Raw genomic sequence first — 6,660 nt, forward strand, 5'->3', positions numbered from 1 at the left:
TTTTCTAAGGGAAAAAATGTCCCACCAAGTCCTGACTTGTTTATCAAGGGCTCCCCTGAGATGTTTGAAATCCGAGTTGATATCAGATTGTTCATTATTGGACGAGAAAAATTCGTCCGCATTAATACTCCTGTCATTAATAAAAGTGAAAATCTCCATCATGAGAAAAATGCAGCTGCTGTGACCAAGTGCTCTTACTTGTGAAACATAAAATCATACAATACAGCGCTTGCAAATATATAGTATCAAACAGATTCTTTTGTGAAACCAAAAAAGAAAAGAAAATGGAACTTTGTTGCAGCAGCAGAGTGAAAGTACTGTACTTTGAAGATATATAAACCAAGTGTACTGCGCTAGCAACTAAATGTGTAAAAATATATATATAAATAAAAACCACACAAAACACACAAAACACCACAAGTGTTAATAAAGTGACACGTGAATATAAATATGGATGTGTCAGAGAACTGGACCTGCAGCTCGTGCATCCGAGCCAACACTCAGTGTGCGTGCACTAAACTGCAACACCAGAGCTCCAAGACCCTCCACGGAAACAATATCAATTAGTGTAGAGGTGGCAGGATCATGGGACGATGCACTATTTGAACATATGCATCTATCAAACCTCAGAATTAGCAAATTAGCATACAATGGTATAAACAAAAATATAAATGTATAAATATAGCATAACAATTATGCAAAAAATAGGATAGCATGGAGCAAAACCACTCAGCACGTTCCAGATAGCACAAAGAGACCATAGAATGTCATCTACAATATATATGCTTCTTCATGGGAAAAAATAATAAACGGGCTTCCAACTTTTCATCTTTTCCAGCACCCAGGGCCAATGGTGTAGTAATGTGAAAGGATTACTCATAAAGCCATAGAAGCACACGTTCCACCGAAGGAGAGAAGAGAAGTATATAGCATAAAACCTTTTAAAAACAAAAGGTCACCTGCGCATAAATGCGCTACTCACAGGACCGATAAGGAAAGCAGGCATTCAGATATTTCGGTCGGTTCGCCGCTCATGGCGTGCGTTCCACCGCCAGGAAGTGATGTCACTGGTACAGGCCGAATGAACGTAAACAGGATATTGCGTCGACGCGTTTCGCCCCTCCCCCAGGGCGTTATCAAAGACCTAACATCCTGCCGGCGTGTAAACCTTTTATATTATGTTCAGTGAGTGACAGCCATTTACGGCCAATGGGTGAGAAGTTACCCATTCCTTCCTCTATCATCATATCCTGTTTGCAAAAAATAGAATAAAATAAAACTTTACTCAATGGTCGGAAACAATTTCAATATGCAGATAGGTGTTTACAGCATCTTCATGAGGAAAACATCTTAACACTCACTGCCTTCCACAGAACAAAGTATATGCAAAACAAAGAATACTAGCATCAGGATATTTGGATAGACGGAAAAAAAATTCATACAATATATATTGGATATCTCAACTCCTGATAATAAAAACAATAGTTTAATACATTACCAATAATTTAAAAATCTATGAAGGATAACAAAATGATATATGAAAAAATTATTTTGTACAAAAAATAATAAAAAATTATAAAATCAGAAAAAATCCAAAAAATAATAATATAGCATCCCATATTTCACTCGATGATTTACTCATCTCCCAGGTTCGATATTCATGATCGAGACATGGGAAAAAACACATGATAAAAGATGCATGATGGTAAAAAAATATATAAAAAAAATATTATATTAAATAAAATAGTAAAATAAATCAGTACTAAAAAGCACAGGCAAATATATAGAAAATATATTAGATATAATGAAAACAAAATATGTATATTTATACTACCAATTCGATAAAAAACAATTCAAGTCTAGCTCGATATTCAGGCCCAAGGGGTTCAAAGTGCGTAATCTATGTATCCACTGGGTTTCATTTTGTGAGATGTTTTGTCTAAGGTTAGAACCTCGCCAGTGATCTTCAACTCTGTCAATTCCACAGAAAGTGAGTAGGCTAGGGTCTTGGTTATGGAAAAGCCTGAAATGATTGGAAAGACCATGGAATCTATACCCCTTCTTGATCCTATTCACATGCTCATTGAGCCTTATACCCAGTTGTCTAGTGGTTCTTCCTACATATTGTAGATTGCAAGGGCAAGATAGAAGGTAGGTAACGTGCGTTGTACTGCAGGTGATAAATTTTTTGATTGTGTACGATCTACCATCTACCATAGAGCTGAAATGGGTGGTTTTCCGCTTGCGAAATTTAGATGTTTTACATATTCCACACCTCCCACAACTATAGAACCCAACACTGTCTAGAAAAGTGCATGTCTTCCTAGGGGGATCTATAACATTATGTGCTAACTGGAGCCTCAAAGTGGGCGGTTTGGTATAAATAAAATTTGGCTGTTTTGGCAGCACCTTCCTCAGGTCATCATCCCGATGAAGGAGAGGCCAATGTCTCTTAATGATTCTCTCCAGGTCTCGATACTGTCTGTTAAAACCTGTGATGAAGGATAGACTAAAATTGTTTTCCCCTTTCGATTTAGATTTAAACAGATCATCCCTATTCATTTCCCCGACTGTTTGTTTTATCTTCTCTAAATTTTCCAGACTGTAGCCTTTTTCTTGAAATCTTTTCACCATGGTGTTAGCTTGCAAGTTATAGTCACTTAAGTTACTGCAGTTTCTTCTAATCCTAAGTAACTGACTTTTAGGGATACCCCCTAGCCATCTAGGGTGGTGGCAGCTCGTCAGGGGGATATACCCATTTCGGTCAACATCTTTGAAGAAGGTGCGGGTAAGTAATTTATTATCTTCCCTAAACAGTGTTAGGTCTAAAAAATTAATTAGTTGGTAACTAAAGCATTCAGAAAAAGATATACCAAACCTATTATTACTTATTTTGGCCATAAATTCTAAAAAGGAGTCGGGTGATCCTGCCCAAATGATCAAGATATCGTCTATGTACCTCTTATATAACCTGAGCTCCGGGATATTGGATCGATAGATGGCCTCATCCTCCCAAAAACTCATGAACAGATTTGCCACTGAAGGTGCATACTTGGCGCCCATTGCGACCCCTTTCTTTTGCCTATAATATTCCTTTTGGTGCCAAAAAAAATTATGGCTCATTGCTAGATCCAGAGCTTTTAAAATAAACTCCTTTTGTTTTAATTTTATATCTGTATCCTCTAATGCCCATCCTACTGCTTGTAACGCATGTTCTTGTTGGATGTTGGTATAGAGTGAATTTACATCAATACTTGCAAGCAAACAATTATCATCTATTGTTACGGTCTTAGTTAATTCAATAAGTTCTCTGCTATCTTTAAGGTATGCAGGATATTTTTTGGTGAGTGGTTGCAGGAAACAGTCTAGGTATTCACCAAGTCTAGAGAAGAGGGATCCAATCCCACTGATTATTGGTCGACCTGGGGGTTTAGATTTATTTTTATGAATCTTTGGCAATTGATAAATCACCGGTACCCGTGGTGCATCCGGGGTAAGGTATCTAGCCTCTTTTTTCTTTAAGATACCTTCATCAGTTGCTGTTTTAACTAAATTTTTTAATTTTAATTTAAATTTCTTAGTGGGATTGTTTTTCAACTTTTCATAGGTATCCTGGTCTCCAACCAATCTATTTAATTCCTCCAAATAATCAGCTTTGTTTAATATTACCACCCCCCCTCCCTTATCAGCCGACCTGATCACTATATTTTTGTTTTTTATCAGTGCCTCTAAACCTCTCTCTAAATCTTTTTTTCTCCTTTGGGGTTTGACAACAAGCTTGTCCAAATCCTGTTCCACCAGAGATTTGAACACCCCAACGAAATGATTATTACTAATCTGGGGGTTGAATATTGAGTTATTCTTCAAAGTTGTATGTATATATTCCTCTTCTGGGGAATTTGATACTATTGCTTTATTGGAAAAATGTTTTTTTATATTAACTTTTCTTATAAATTTCTGTAAATCAATGAACACATCGAATTTATTAAGATTTTTTTCCATGGCATATTTTAAGCCTAAATCTAAAACTTTCAATTCTTCTTGAGAAAAGTTTACATCACTTAAGTTAAAAATTCCCTCCATTAAACCATTCTTCTTCGCTTTCCTTTTCCCTCCTCTGCATCCTCTTGTTCTCCTCTGTTTTCTTGATTTGATTGTGGGGTCATGGGGTACCATGGTCTCCACTCCTCTGGTGGACTCTGGTCTCTCCCCCAGCCCCTGGGAGTTGTGGCACCCCTCCCTCTCGTAGTGGGGGGTCCCCCTGATCCTCTCCTCTGAAAATCCCCTCTCTGGTTACTGGGATACCATCCCCTTCCTCTGTTTGTTGGAGGATAATACTCAGGCTGATTGTGAGCCCAAGGCCTTCCCCTATATCCTCCTCCTCTATTATATCCTCTTTGGTTCTGGGATCCTCTATGGTCATAGCCCTTCTGCCCATTTCGCAAGCGGAAAACCACCCATTTCAGCTCTATGGTAGATGGTAGATCGTACACAATCAAAAAATTTATCACCTGCAGTACAACGCACGTTACCTACCTTCTATCTTGCCCTTGCAATCTACAATATGTAGGAAGAACCACTAGACAACTGGGTATAAGGCTCAATGAGCATGTGAATAGGATCAAGAAGGGGTATAGATTCCATGGTCTTTCCAATCATTTCAGGCTTTTCCATAACCAAGACCCTAGCCTACTCACTTTCTGTGGAATTGACAGAGTTGAAGATCACTGGCGAGGTTCTAACCTTAGACAAAACATCTCACAAAATGAAACCCAGTGGATACATAGATTACGCACTTTGAACCCCTTGGGCCTGAATATCGAGCTAGACTTGAATTGTTTTTTATCGAATTGGTAGTATAAATATACATATTTTGTTTTCATTATATCTAATATATTTTCTATATATTTGCCTGTGCTTTTTAGTACTGATTTATTTTACTATTTTATTTAATATAATATTTTTTTTATATATTTTTTTACCATCATGCATCTTTTATCATGTGTTTTTTCCCATGTCTCGATCATGAATATCGAACCTGGGAGATGAGTAAATCATCGAGTGAAATATGGGATGCTATATTATTATTTTTTGGATTTTTTCTGATTTTATAATTTTTTATTATTTTTTGTACAAAATAATTTTTTCATATATCATTTTGTTATCCTTCATAGATTTTTAAATTATTGGTAATGTATTAAACTATTGTTTTTATTATCAGGAGTTGAGATATCCAATATATATTGTATGAATTTTTTTTCCGTCTATCCAAATATCCTGATGCTAGTATTCTTTGTTTTGCATATACTTTGTTCTGTGGAAGGCAGTGAGTGTTAAGATGTTTTCCTCATGAAGATGCTGTAAACACCTATCTGCATATTGGAATTGTTTCCGACCATTGAGTAAAGTTTTATTTTATTCTATTTTTTGCAAACAGGATATGATGATAGAGGAAGGAATGGGTAACTTCTCACCCATTGGCCGTAAATGGCTGTCACTCACTGAACATAATATAAAAGGTTTACACGCCGGCAGGATGTTAAGTCTTTGATAACGCCCTGGGGGAGGGGCGAAACGCGTCGACGCAATATCCTGTTTACGTTCATTCGGCCTGTACCAGTGACATCACTTCCTGGCGGTGGAACGCACGCCATGAGCGGCGAACCGACCGAAATATCTGAATGCCTGCTTTCCTTATCGGTCCTGTGAGTAGCGCATTTATGCGCAGGTGACCTTTTGTTTTTAAAAGGTTTTATGCTATATACTTCTCTTCTCTCCTTCGGTGGAACGTGTGCTTCTATGGCTTTATGAGTAATCCTTTCACATTACTACACCATTGGCCCTGGGTGCTGGAAAAGATGAAAAGTTGGAAGCCCGTTTATTATTTTTTCCCATGAAGAAGCATATATATTGTAGATGACATTCTATGGTCTCTTTGTGCTATCTGGAACGTGCTGAGTGGTTTTGCTCCATGCTATCCTATTTTTTGCATAATTGTTATGCTATATTTATACATTTATATTTTTGTTTATACCATTGTATGCTAATTTGCTAATTCTGAGGTTTGATAGATGCATATGTTTAAATAGTGCATCGTCCCATGATCCTGCCACCTCTACACTAATTGATATTGTTTCCGTGGAGGGTCTTGGAGCTCTGGTGTTGCAGTTTAGTGCACGCACACTGAGTGTTGGCTCGGATGCACGAGCTGCAGGTCCAGTTCTCTGACACATCCATATTTATATTCACGTGTCACTTTATTAACACTTGTGGGTGTTTTGTGTGTTTTGTGTGGTTTTTTATTTATATATATATTTTTACACATTTAGTTGCTAGCGCAGTACACTTGGTTTATATATCTTCAAAGTACAGTACTTTCACTCTGCTGCTGCAACAAAGTTCCATTTTCTTTTCTTTTTTGGTTTCACAAAAGAATCTGTTTGATACTATATATTTGCAAGCGCTGTATTGTATGATTTTATGTTTCACAAGTAAGAGCACTTGGTCACAGCAGCTGCATTTTTCTCATGATGGAGATTTTCACTTTTATTAATGACAGGAGTATTAATGCGGACGAATTTTTCTCGTCCAATAATGAACAATCTGATATCAACTGCGATTTCAAACATCTCAGGGGAGCCCTTGATAAACAAGTCAGGA

The sequence above is a fragment of the Aquarana catesbeiana genome, linkage group LG13 (genome assembly GCF_042186555.1).
Source record: "Aquarana catesbeiana isolate 2022-GZ linkage group LG13, ASM4218655v1, whole genome shotgun sequence".
Lineage (NCBI taxonomy): Eukaryota > Metazoa > Chordata > Amphibia > Anura > Ranidae > Aquarana > Aquarana catesbeiana.